This window comes from Epinephelus fuscoguttatus, linkage group LG1 (assembly GCF_011397635.1).
Source record: "Epinephelus fuscoguttatus linkage group LG1, E.fuscoguttatus.final_Chr_v1".
Classification (NCBI taxonomy): domain Eukaryota; kingdom Metazoa; phylum Chordata; class Actinopteri; order Perciformes; family Serranidae; genus Epinephelus; species Epinephelus fuscoguttatus.
Genome location: NC_064752.1, coordinates 619333 through 632500, shown reverse-complemented (window position 1 = coordinate 632500; position 13168 = coordinate 619333). Strand labels below are relative to the sequence as shown.

Genomic DNA, 13168 nt, shown 5'->3' with positions numbered 1-13168 from the left:
CCAAAGATTTAGTGAAGGAAAAACTCTAACTTCTAACTTGTTTAACAGTAAAAGCCCTGAAGTTTCCATCACAGAACAGAGCTGCGACTTGTTTGTTTCATTCTGGGGAGCTGGAGAAAAATCACACACAATTAATGCCAGTTGTTAAAGTAAACAACAACAAAAAAAACATTCTTGCACAACACAAACAGCAAAGAAAAATCTCAAGTAATTCTGTGAACACAGACTGAAACTGACCTCTGAAGTATCATTTAAAGGAGACACATGAACATGATCTCAGCTAGTAATGCTTTTTAACTTTTACACTCGATGACAGTATTTTAATATTTTGCTTTCTACTTTAATTCCAATACATTTCACTGACTCTGACCTACAGCCTATTTCATTAACGGTTTCTTTGCTGATTGACTTTTACATGCTGGACCATCAACATTAAATGTGTCTTGTGTATCAACAAGTTCTAGCCTCTGAGAGAGGGCGCTCTGCATGATGAGTATTTCTGCTTTTAGTATGGAAACAGATTTCGATTAAGATGCGTCCACTTTTGCACGACATTGTAAATTTGGGACTTAAATAAATTTCTTTACCTTGTTACAGTTTATTTAAGTAAAGGACATGAAGGCCAACAGGGACGTGATGTGCAATAAATTGTTTTCTATGTTTTTACCTTCTCATAGTTATTTTCTGTCTGACTTTCAGTGTTTCACAACTTCACATTTTCAGACACTTTTATATGAAATTGTACATTTTGTTGCTCTTTTTGATGAAGTAAAAGCTGCTTTTACTGAATTTCTCTAAAAGTGTATTTTATTAATGTGAATCTTATTTTAAATTTTATTCATTTTGTTCAATACTGTTTTTGTATTTTAATCCTTTATTGCAACCTTGTATCTTAATTCTTTACATGTTCTTTTTTGACATATAGCCAACATTCTGAATGACGCTGAAGTTAGCTTCCGATTCTGCACTTAAAGAGAAAGTTAAAGGGAAATTAACTTAACATGCAGTGCGACTGTTTGTCCACTGATTGTGTTTTTTGTGACACGTCTTGATGTGAAAACATTTTAGACATTTTAGGTAAGATATTAACTTTGCCTGACACCCACTATTGTATTTGTGAAACGTTTATTTTATTTGTGAAAATGCTAAAGGGGAGATTTCACCGTTTTTGTTTTAGACCTCATTAGACCAGGTCCAGATCAAAAACCACTGTACCTAGACTTCTCAAATCTGGACTGGATTATCCTACAGAGGCTAAACATTCATAAATAATAAATGTTTCATAAATACAATAGTGGGTGTCAGGCAAAGTTAATGTCTTACCTAAAATGTCTAAAATGTTTTCACATCAAGAAGTATCACAAAAAAACAAACAGTCGCACTGCACATTAAGTCAATTTCCCCTTAACTTTCTCCTTAAGTGCCGAATCGGAAGTTAACTTCAGCTTTGTACATTCTGATGTAAATCCCTTTGAGCTGCATTATATTCATTAGGTATAAAAGATAGAGGCATAAACATAAATGACTATATTATTTATTTATGCTGCTTTCATTTGAGCGTCATCTTCCGGCGCTGAAAAATGAAGCCAACACGGTGCCAAAAACTGCAGGTCCTGTAATGCCACCTGTGCTGAATAAATCTCAAGAAGGCAACAGTTCAAATTAATATTTAATTCACTACAGCACAGCCAGTAATACATGCTGAGAGGAGATTTAGTGCCATATATTGGTCAGCAGGGAGTTACCCTGCATGTGTGGAGAGTTAAACGCAGTTGTGGAATTACAACAATATCATTTTAATAAAGTCACTCTTGAACCTCCATAGACCAGAGTGTTACTCAGCACTGTGGTCAGATCTCAAACCACCCTTCAGTGAAATCTTCCGAGCGGTCCGTGAAGGCATCAGCAGGCAGCGGAGGGACGGTGTGACCGCAGGAGGCTGCAGGAGGAGGCTGCGGGAGGAGGCTGCGGGAGTGTCTCAGCAGGAGTGTCTCAGCTCAGCCCACATGTGTCCACTTTGTTTATAACGCGTGGAGCCAGCAGGTGAGCCGACACTGCGCCATCACGGCCACGATCCGTCCTGCTTTATCAGCTGAAGTGGAATAACTGAGAGACCCACAAGATCCAGACTCAAACTTCTGCTCGGTGAGTTTCACAAAGTTTTATTGTGAAAGGTTTGTGTGGAGGCGCCGCGTGATGCGCTGCTGCCGCGCACTGCTGCCGGATGAATGAGACTGTGGCTGGGAGAGAAAGTTCAGTACTTTGGTTTGAGTTCATCAGTGTGGCTGAAAGTTTGGGGACTGAAGTGTTGTGGACTGTTTCAGGCTTTATTATTCTCTGCACTGATGAGCTTGGTGTTCAAAAGCAGCTCTAAAATCTAATTTAATTTCACTCAGATCACTCACACCTGCTGATTGATTTTCACCAAGCTGAGCATTAAAGTCAGTGTGAAGCAACAGCTGATCACATCCTTCATGATAAACTCACTTTGAGCATCAAACTGGTCTCACATTTAAATTAAACTCATTTTAACTTGAAATTATTAAAACATGTGAAAAGAAAACTCATCCTGCTGTGTGTGTCACTGAGGAGTCTCCAGGGTCCATGAAGCAGATTTTGTGGTCATTGAAGGGTTTGTCGACATTCGTAACCAGTTTTTTTGAAGGACTTTTGGTCATTTAAAGCTTCCACTGGGTTTTATGCAGTCTTTTGGGATCATTGATGGAGTTCCAGTAGTTGTTGTAGGTGTTTTTGGTAGTTGTTTGACATGTTTCAGGGGCTCTTGTCGAGGTTTTGGTTGTCATTAAACATTTCCAGGGGGTTTTGCAAAAGTTAAGGAGTCACTGAGGATGTCACGGGACTCCGTGTAGAGGTTCTGGTGGTCACTGAGAAGCTTTCAAGGTGCTTGTAGCAGATGTTGTGGTCATTGTAAAGATTCCTGAGTCACTGAAAGACTTTTTGAAGTTATTAACAGGGTTTTTTGGCATGAATTTGGTCATTTAAAGGTTCCAGGGGGTTCTGTGCAGTCTTTTGGGAGTATTAATGGAGCTCCAGTAGTTTTTGCAGGTGTTTTGTGGTCATTAAACATGTTTCCAGGGTTCTTGGTCATTAGAAGTTTCCAGGAGTTTTTGCAAGAGTTTATGTATCACTGAGAACAGTGGTCACGACATACGGGAGCTATTGGTACAAACATTTTCAGAAAGCATCCTTTGCTTCACGATCTGTGAGCCGGTGAAAGTGAATGATGAGTCCAGTCAAAGAAAAGTGTCCTCAGGTGAACAGAGGGAAGGCTGAGCTGTCCCTCGCCTCCAAATAAACCTGAAGACAGCGTCCCTGTCTGCCTGTCAGTGTCTCTGCTGGGAGCAAACGTCCCCCAATTGTCCCGGCCTTTCCTGTTATGGAGTTCAACCCCCCTCTGCTGTACAATCTGTGAGTGGGACTGCTGTTTCCTGCCCTGTGTGTGTGTGTGTGTGTGTGTGTGTGTGTGTGTGTGTGTTGAGATTGTTGTTTTCCTGGCTGCATTGTGTCTCCTTAAACGGTAGTGCTGCTCCTGTGATGATAATGGAGTGACTGATACACAGCCACCTGTAGGATGTGTGTGTGTGTGTGTGTGTGTGTGTGTGTGTGTACATTTACTGCAGTAGTTGTACTTCACTTTAGTACTTTAATGTGTGCTGCTTTATGCTTCTGCTTCATCACACTGCAGAGGGAAATATGTACTGTCTACGATATTTAGTTTAAATTTCTTATAAGACGTGAAAAACTTCTCCCATAGATGTGGAAACCTGTAAATCAGAAGGAGTAAAGTATGTCTTCTTTAGTGTTTAATCGCCTGAAAATAAGAATCATTGTGTTTTCGTTACCTTAGAATGAGTCGTTTATATCTGCATAGGTAGCAGGACCTCGATTACGGAGAAGTTGCACCACCATGTTTCTACAGTAGCCCAGAACAGACAAACCAAACACTGGCTCTAGATCAGGACATTTGCTTTACAATCTTTCGGGAACACCGGCCTCTGTCGGCTGTGGCCGTGCTGCCTGCTCTCTCTGGTTTTACGCCAAGCTCGGCTCCTTTCAAAGACTCCTTGTGAAGCACTCCTCCGGGTTTTTTTTCGGACCTAATTATATTGCGGAGTTTTGCACAGCGGCGACCAGATCTTTGGTCTCAAACCACAAAAAAATGTGATGGCACAACAGTCTCCTTCAGTACATTATTCTATGCTTTCTTTTGATTTTCACATTGGCTAGAGATCCTGTTTAATTTGTCTTCTGATTAAATCGGAACCGTTGAAACAAGTTGTAGGAAGCCTCTGCAAGTAACTGGTTGCTGGCAATAAAATGGTACATTTAGCACCAAAAAAATATGTAAAAAATAAATAAATAAATAAAAGTAAATAAACTATCCTACAGAGGCTAAACATTCATAAATAATAAATGTTTCACAAATACAATAGTGGGTGTCAGGCAAAGTTAATGTCTTACCTAAAATGTCTAAAATGTGTTCACATCAAGAAGTGTCACAAAAAACAGACAAACAGTAGGAGAATTTTCATAACAAACTCAATATCTGGGTACAGCCCTAAATGGCAGCCGGTCACATGTCATGCTGACATGAAAGGACGGCTTTTGTCGTCAGTGTCTGACACAGGAAGTCACTTACCAAGCGCAGGCTTTTGATGACTTCAGAGTGAGAGACGAGAGTTGATTTTAAACGAGGACACAGTCCATGTCATTCGGTCACTGCCACCAGTCACTGGCCTCATATCCCCGGTCTGCATGCGTCAGGGTTTTTGTTGTCTGCAAAAACATGTCATAAATTGACTTTTTATCCAGTTTTAAGCCAAATTTTTACAATACACTTTTTATATCTTTTAGTTACGACTGCTAACTAGCTCGGCTCCAGCCCCTGTTGTGCCAAGCAGTGACGGAGAAATGCTGATTTTTAACCTGAAACTACTTCATTCAGTGATTTTACTGGTTTACATTAACAGGTTCAGAGAGGGAGAGACCTCTGTGGATAATTCAGCTCCTGGTCAAAAACTGTCCTGAACACGATGTTACTTAAAGTGTTTCGTCCATAAAATGTCGCAAAACAGTGAAAAATACCTGTTATCATTTTCCGGAGTCGAAAAGCAGCTTCAGATCTCTCAGTCGAAAACAGAAAAAACAAACAGAAAACAAAGAAGAGAACTCGTTTTACGTTATCATATTACTACTTTTACTAAAGTTAAGGCTCTGAACACTTCTTCTGTCCCTGGACCGAGTATGTAACTTAGATTTACCAAAAAATGAAGCTTAATTTGTGGTGAAAAAGTAAAGTACTGAACTGAATCTAGGATCCTGTTGAAGCTCCTGTATCTGTGTACCCACTGAGAGCTGAAGGAGCCTATCTGAGCTACTTGACTCCCTCTCAGTCAGAGTCCTCCAGTGGAGAGGGCTGTTACACCAGCTGCTGAGTCAAGTGTGTAAAAATGAGGGAAATCTAAGCCCCAACAGGAGGTGAGGAGCCCAGTGGAAGTCAGCACTTGACTGAGAACGAAACAAAAAGCAGTCACACAGTCGTAAATGAGAAGTGACAGAAAGGAGGCTTTGGCCATCAGACGCAGGGACACAGATAGAGATCGCCCCGCACGCAGCAGGCTCTCTGCTCGTGTTTTTAGAAGCCGAATCGAGCCGAGCAGGCACATCGCTCTGAGACTAGAATCAACAAAGACTCCAGATTAAAAGTCTTATCTGATGGCTGCTGGCCAAAGAGAAGTGAAGTTCAAAGCTGCGGCACTTAAGACCTGCATCACTTTCATTCTGATTGGGTTTTTGTCTCAGTGACTCGACAGCCTTCAGGTTTTACTGGGGTTTTTGAGTGAACGTTTTGGCCTCGCCACGTAGGGGAATTACAAAACAAGATCTTGTCAGTGTACATTATAGCAACCATAGAGACTAAAGTTAGATGACAGTTTCACATTGTGATTTCATGCCGGTATTATTCAGGTCTAGGAGCATTCTTTGGACGTGTTTACAGCACATCCAGAACATGTGTGTCATTTGGGGTTTTACTGCAGTTTGTGACACACGGCCTCTTTACAGACGGCTCTGTGTGTTGTACACAAACCAACTCACCAACAGTTTGAAGCTGTTAAAACTGCCATCGCTGTATTCGACTCTGTGTACTCTGTCTGTTCATTAAGTCCATTAAAGTGTGTGACAGTGATCCAAAGGTATTAAGCCCTGAGTCATTACCCGACAAGGCGCTTTCTTTTCATCCTGTCTCCGTGTTAGTCATTCATGACGTGACATTGATATAGCCTCCTAATAATGCATGCAATTTCTCTGTGAGCTCTTTGTGAAACCAAAGAACAGACATAAAAACACTTGAGAAGCATTAGCTGACGCCTGTGATGCAGGATGACAAATACAAATACTGTCCAATCAACCAGTTACCTGTCAGTAGAGTTGTACCGATACCGATACTGCCTAAAATGTGGTATCGGGTATCAGCGAGTACAGCCTATGACCAGTCCGATACCACGTAATGCCCCACGTCATTACGAATACGCGCGCTACAGGCAAACGAAAGGGAAACGGAGCAGAGTTTAAAAAGCATTCTACTGTAGCTTTTAAAATGTCTTTTTTACCAAATTGTGTGGCTGCACTTTAACCTGTGTCTTGATCTGTGTCAACACTGGATAATAATAATAATAAAAAAAGATTTATGGCATTCATTCTACTACTATGCATTTATTTCTTAATATTTTACATAGAGCTTTAGGAGTTGAGACATACAACAATTCATATCCCCTCCATTTTTATTTTATGTGCTGGTATTGGATCGGTACTCGGTATCAGCAGATACTTGAGCTTAAGGGATCGGAATTGGTATTGGGAAGGAAAAAGTGGTATCGGTACATCTCTACCTGTCAGTCCACAGAACTTCTTGTTTACTCGTCTTGGCCAAATGAACCCAACTACAGGTGTGAAAACACCCAAAGTTATACGTGGGAATACTGCAAGAGGCAGAGTCCTGTAACGTTATCCTCGCCACTGGCAGTCGTCATCTTTCTCAGCTCAGCTGCCAGTTACACCAGTAGAGACTGTCCCCTGGTGGCGTGTGCTGTGTACCCCAGTACATCACCTCTCCATATTAGCGTAACAGAAAGAGGAGCATGTGTATTTTTGACGATCTTGAAAATCATACTTGTGGGATTTCTAAATACCCCAGTAGACGGTAATACCCTGACACCGTCCAAGCATGTGAAACAGTTGAATAAGAAGATGCCAAAAGAACCACAGGGATGGTTTGATGTTGTGATGAAATCTGATTGACAAGACTAATGAGTGTTTTTCTTCTGAGACTTGATATTGTTGGAAGCTCACACATTACTCACTTGGCCAGATGAACACGTCACACGCAACAGCTGCCTCGATCCTTATCAGTGCACGTCTTGTCTGGGAAGTCCCGTCTCTTTGTGATGTCTAAAGTTTGGGGGCTACTTTTCAGACAAGACTTAAAAGTGCAACATGTGAAAAGGAATAAATTCACTCACACACACTTCATGACATAAAAAAACAATGTTGTTGTTGTCGTGCTGTGTATCTAAATCAAAGTACAGAGGCGCTTTTTGGACAGCTCAGATGCTGTTTGTTGGCCTCGGTGTTAACGTTAGCGTTTGCATGTGAGGCTCTCTCTTCATCCTCTTGTTCCCGTGATGTCTCGAGATGCATTCTAACTAAACATGAAGCAGATTTCCTCCTCGCTCTATGAGCACGAATACGATCCTCCAGACCTCTCTGATTTGTCTCTCGTCTCTGTACGAGTTGGAATCGAGCAGACGTGGCCACTGCCTCGAGCGCATTCTGCATCTGTATCTGTGTGTATGCACATTGTTGTTTTTCGGTCTGAACACAGTTTCAAACTCTCGCAGGTCGACTCAGCGTTGTGCATCTCCAGAGCCTTTCTGACAGGACTCATGTTGGTTGACAGACAGGTTGGCTGGTGTGAGACTGAACCTGTGACCCGTCAGAAGAAAGTTTTTCTAACCTCTTGACATGAGCGTGTATTTTGCACAGCACGATATATTTCCTGCAGTCGGTCCAGAAGCTGTTGTTCTTCCTCAGTTTGATCCTATATTCCGTTTCCCAAACGCATCTCTGAAATGTGCTTCTTATTCTCCGTGGATGGAAGGCGTGTCTTTTCTCTTTCATACAGGTTGTTTGTTCATTTGAAAGCAGGTCTGTTTCCCATTCTGTTTCATTCAGGGTTCGACCTCTCCATGTGTTGCTGCCCTGGCAGTGGGACAGTAAGAAGCTTCAGGCTCCCTGAGGCAAAAAATATTCACATCAACATTTTTTATTTTGGTAGAAGCAATAAATCAGTCTCTGGCTTGTCAGGTTCTTTTCTTTCCATTGAGAGCATTTTTGAGAATAATATGTGCATTCATGAAACAAGCAGAGCGTTGTGCTTCTTATTTACACACAGGCACAGAGACACAGTGAAAAGCTCATTTTTTAGGTGTCCAAGAATCCCAAGGTGACATCTTTTGATAACTTGTTTTGCCCGACCAAAAGTCCAAAATTCAAAATATTCAACGTAGAATGTTATAAAACAGAGAAAAGGAGCAAATCTGCACGCTTGAGAAGAACATTTTGCATTTTTCCTTAAACCTCCTCTGAATTAATCAGTTATTTTTTTATGTTAAGGAAAATTTTCCGATTTACTGGTCCATCTACGTCTCTAGTGACCGAAAGAATGAGATCTTTGATGCAAGCAGCTGAAATGAGTTTCCTCCGTGGGGTGTCTGGGCTCAGCCTTTGAGATGGGGTGAGCTGGAGGGAGCTCGGAGTAGAGCCGCTTCTCCTTTGCGTAGAAAGAGGTCAGTTGAGGTGGTTCAACATCTGATCAGGATCCTCCTGGGCGCCTCCTGTTAGAGGTGTTCCAGGCACGTCCAGCTGGTAGGAGGCCCCGGGGCAGACCCAGAACACACTGGAGGGATTATATTTCTCATCTGGTCTGGGAACACCTCGGGGTCCTCCAGGAGGAGCTGGGAGGTGTCGCTGGGGAGAGGGACGTCTGGGGTGCTTTGCTCAGCCTGCTGCCCCCGCGACCCGGCCTTAGACAAGTGGATGAAAATGGATGGATAATTTTCTGTTCGTCAACCAACTGAACACTTTCCTATCGATGAATCTGCTGATTATCTTCGGTTGTTGAGTTTATTAACTGTCAGAAGGAATGCCTGTTATAATTTCCCAAGATGACATTTTTAAATAGTATTTTTTTTTTTTTTTTTACAGTCAGCAATCAAAAACTCAAAAATATTCAGTGTACAGATATATGTGACAGAGACCAGCAGCAGTCCTTACAGTTGGTATAAGTGTTGAGACGAGCACATTTTTGCTTAAAGAACAACTGAAACAATTATTAAAAGATATTAAAATTTACTGTTAATCACCTTATGGGTTTATCAGCTACTTGTTTCAGCTCCAGACTGACTAATTTCTGTGTGTTTGAGGGAACGATAAAGCAAAAGGAAGTAGCATGTGAATTTGTGTGTGTGTGTGTGTGTGTGTGTGTGTGTGTGTGTGTGTGTGTGTGCTTGGATTGGCCCGGGCGGACTCTCTAATTTGTAACTGCAGTTGTGTGAAAACAAAACACAAATCTCTGTGAAGCTTTTATTTGACCTTTAACCCCCTCAGTTCATAAACATCTCATCGCGTCCGTGCGTCCCCGCTGCATGATAAACACTAATGGTGGCTGTTAGAGTGACTGAAGACTTCTGGGCTCTCTGAGGCTGCAGAGGGACAGACGCACAATGAGACTTTACATCACGGTTAATGGAGGAGCTGACAGCGAGCGTCGAGCCAGTAGAGGGGACGTGGCCGATTTCACAAAGTCACCTATAAACTTTTTATATCCTCAGTGGGCGAGTTTACATTAGCGTGGGGAAACTGGACGCAAGACATCAGAGTGGTGATAAATGTTGAAGGAAATTCCCTCACAGATTCTTGGGATAACTTAAAGATGTAATAAATAAGGTTTTTATTACCTCATAGAATAGATTTACTGTAATATACTGTGTGTGTGTGTGTGGGGGGGGGGGGGGCTTTGTTTGGGTTATTGATCCATACAAGTAACTCTATGATTGACAAGTAAACGTTTCCTGAAAATAAAAACATTCAGATGCATAAATACATCTCACCTAAAGGAAAAAAAAATCTAAAACAAGAACACTTAAACACTGGATTTCATCAGACGTTGGGTCCTGAACTGAAAACATCAGCTAATTTCTACTCACCTGATTTCCACAGTTATTATTCATTACAGTAATTAATAATCTGAGTTCATGCCTCAAACACACACACACACACACACACACACACTCACACTGAGTCTTGGTGGCGTGATTCCCACAGATACCGACACTATATAACTGGCTGTTATATATGTAATGTATATCTGTCATTTGGGAACTAGATTGATGATAAAACAATATGAAGCCAGGTGTTACACCCTGATCCAGCTGCACACACACACACACACACACACACACACCAACCTAATGTCACTCTGTCGCTGCTCATGAATGAAATCAGACTTCCCACCACGTTTATTAAACAGCCCCACGCCCATTAAATTAAATTATGTCAGTCCATTTCTGATATGGATTTATAGTTTGAGAAGCTATGACTCTCAGTTATGATTATTCCCAAAGCAAAATTAGAATAATTCCTTAAGGTGCCTTGATTGGGTTATGATTGCGAGTCATCACTATAGGAGGTGTAGCGTCTTGGGTGTTTCCCTTTTCATGTCATAGATATTTAAACATCTAACAATGTATTTGTCATTATTGGTTTGGATCATGGGTGATTCCTTTTTATTTAACAAGTTTTGAAAGAAATATATCCATTGAGTGTAGGGCTGCCCCCTTATGGTCCACCAAACTTTAGTCCACTAGAAAGGTCATTAGTCAAGATTTCATCGGTCAGAAAAAAACAAAACAAAAAAACTAAAGTGAAACTCTATCAGGAGCTGCACCTTGTCAACTTTACTTTGAAAGGACAGACACAGGAAGTGTCCACGCTCAGCAGTCAGACAGGAGTCAGGTTAATCTCCAGGGCTGGTACCTGCGGTTATTCCACAGGCTAGTTAATAACATGTCGGGCAGGAAATCCAAAGTGTGGGATCATTTTGAGAAGGTGAAGGACGAACCCAAGGTGATATGTAAACTCATCTTCATTGGTCGACTACAAACATGACGTATCATGTGAAACATGGAAGTAGCTACATGCCCATTAGCCCACAGCGTCATTAACAGGCGGCTCGCTCAGTGTGTGACGTGCACTTGGAGATAAAATATAGGCCTATATTAATGAAGGTTCATTAGTACGGTTTGTATTTCTCTGTAATGTAGCACAGTGTTAACAATGTTACTGATACTATTCTTTCTCACACCTTCAACTCAAAATATATCATTTCATCATTACAGCAATATCAGAAACATGCAGGAGACTAGTCCACTGATGGACCCTGATGAGGACTGTTGGTCCACTGATGGACCCTGATGAGGACTGCTGGTCCACTGATGGACCCTGATGAGGACTGTTGGTCCACTGATGGACCCTGATGAGGACTGTTGGTCGACAGGAAAGTTCTTAGTCTTTTGTGAAAACTGGGAGCACAATCAAAGATGTTGGGTTTACATTTTTGTTCCATATAATTTACACACTCTCTAATGGACAAATTAACACAGAAATGTTCCCCAAACATTTGTTTTTGAAGTACATTCTTTACAACTGAACCTACAGAGTATTTATCCTGGGAAAATTAATGCGCACAGATGCTCTTTTTCACCAGCCCTCTGCGTGACATTTACTCTCCTCCCTGCAGTTACTCCTGCACGCAGCAGCCCTGCATCGCTCCAGTGTTTTGTAGCTCCGCTGGGGAAATTTAAGACTAAGTGTTTTGCTCAGTGACGGCACAGAAGGAGCTGATGAGGGAGAGGGAGCAGCTCCTCTGTTGCCCCCTCACTGATTTTTCCCAGCTTGAAGTCAAGCTGTAGAGTCACAAATTAATTCCACCAGCCACCCAGTAGTCATCTGAATTGGCGGAGACGTCCCCGCCCTTTACCTTGTGGCTCCTGAGTGAATGCTAGCAGGTAACGTTTTCAGAGTTTCTCAGAATTTCATAATCCTGTTGTTGCCTATTGAGGCTGATCCCAGGGTTAACATCACAAAATAAAACATTCAAAGCCATGATTAAAAGGCCATATGTCCTGAAACCACAGCTAAACACATACACACACACACACACACAAAATATGCAGACACACCACACTGATGAAGAGCCCAGAATAACATCCTCTTCATCCTCCGTGAAAGCCTCAAGTATGATAGAATAAATACTTTCTTCTTCTTCCTCCAACCCACAGTTATCCGGCTCTGGGACCCTCTCGTGTTTAGAGAGCTGCACACACACACACACACACACACACACACCTTTCTGAGTTTGAGAATTTCCCCACCTCTTAATGCTTCAGTGCCTTTACCACAAAGGACACAAAACACACAACACACCCCCCGAAGAAAGAGACACACACAGCAAGAGCGAGACAGTGAATTCATTAGCTCATGTTAAGATTTAATGTTATTCTTCCAGCCCACCTCAACACTCACTACACTTACTGTCAGTCCACTCCCACAGGCCAGGGCTGGGCTGCTGTGTGAGAGTGTGTGTGAGAGTGTGTGTGAGAGTGTGTGTCCTCCAGGCGATGTGCATTCACAGGCGTAAAATGGTCCTATTGTGGTTAATGGTCATTAGGATGCTCTATGTGTGTTTTGTTGTTTTTCCTTCCTCTTGTGCTGTTTCCTGAGTGTGTGTTTGTGTGTGTGAAAGAAACAGAGAGCGAAAGACGTGAGAAAGAAGAGAGAGCATTTCTGCCTGATGTGTAACATGTTGCATTCGTCTGTATCATGTAGTTTTACCTGTCTCGTCTTCATAGGGTCATGATCTCCTGTGCAGTGTCTGTATTCTGGGGTTTGACAGTTTCATGAACTAAAGTCACACAGAGGGAAGAAGAGATCGTATGGCAGATGTGTAGAGAGAAAAGTCAAATGTGCAAATGACAGAAAAAAGTTTAAAAGTCATTAAGATACATTTTTTAGTCAACGGAATTCACTC

General features: G+C 41.9%; 1 protein-coding gene across 1 annotated transcript in view; it reads left to right on the top strand.

Annotated features, from left to right (window-relative positions):
• Positions 1-1989: 1989 nt before the first annotated feature.
• si:dkey-49n23.1 (semaphorin-3D) overlaps positions 1990-13168 on the top strand; it is a 138460-nt gene continuing 127281 nt past the window's right edge. The window contains exon 1 of the mRNA XM_049586262.1: positions 1990-2145. The gene's annotated coding sequence lies outside the window, so the exon portion shown is untranslated. The remainder of the gene's footprint in view (positions 2146-13168) is intronic.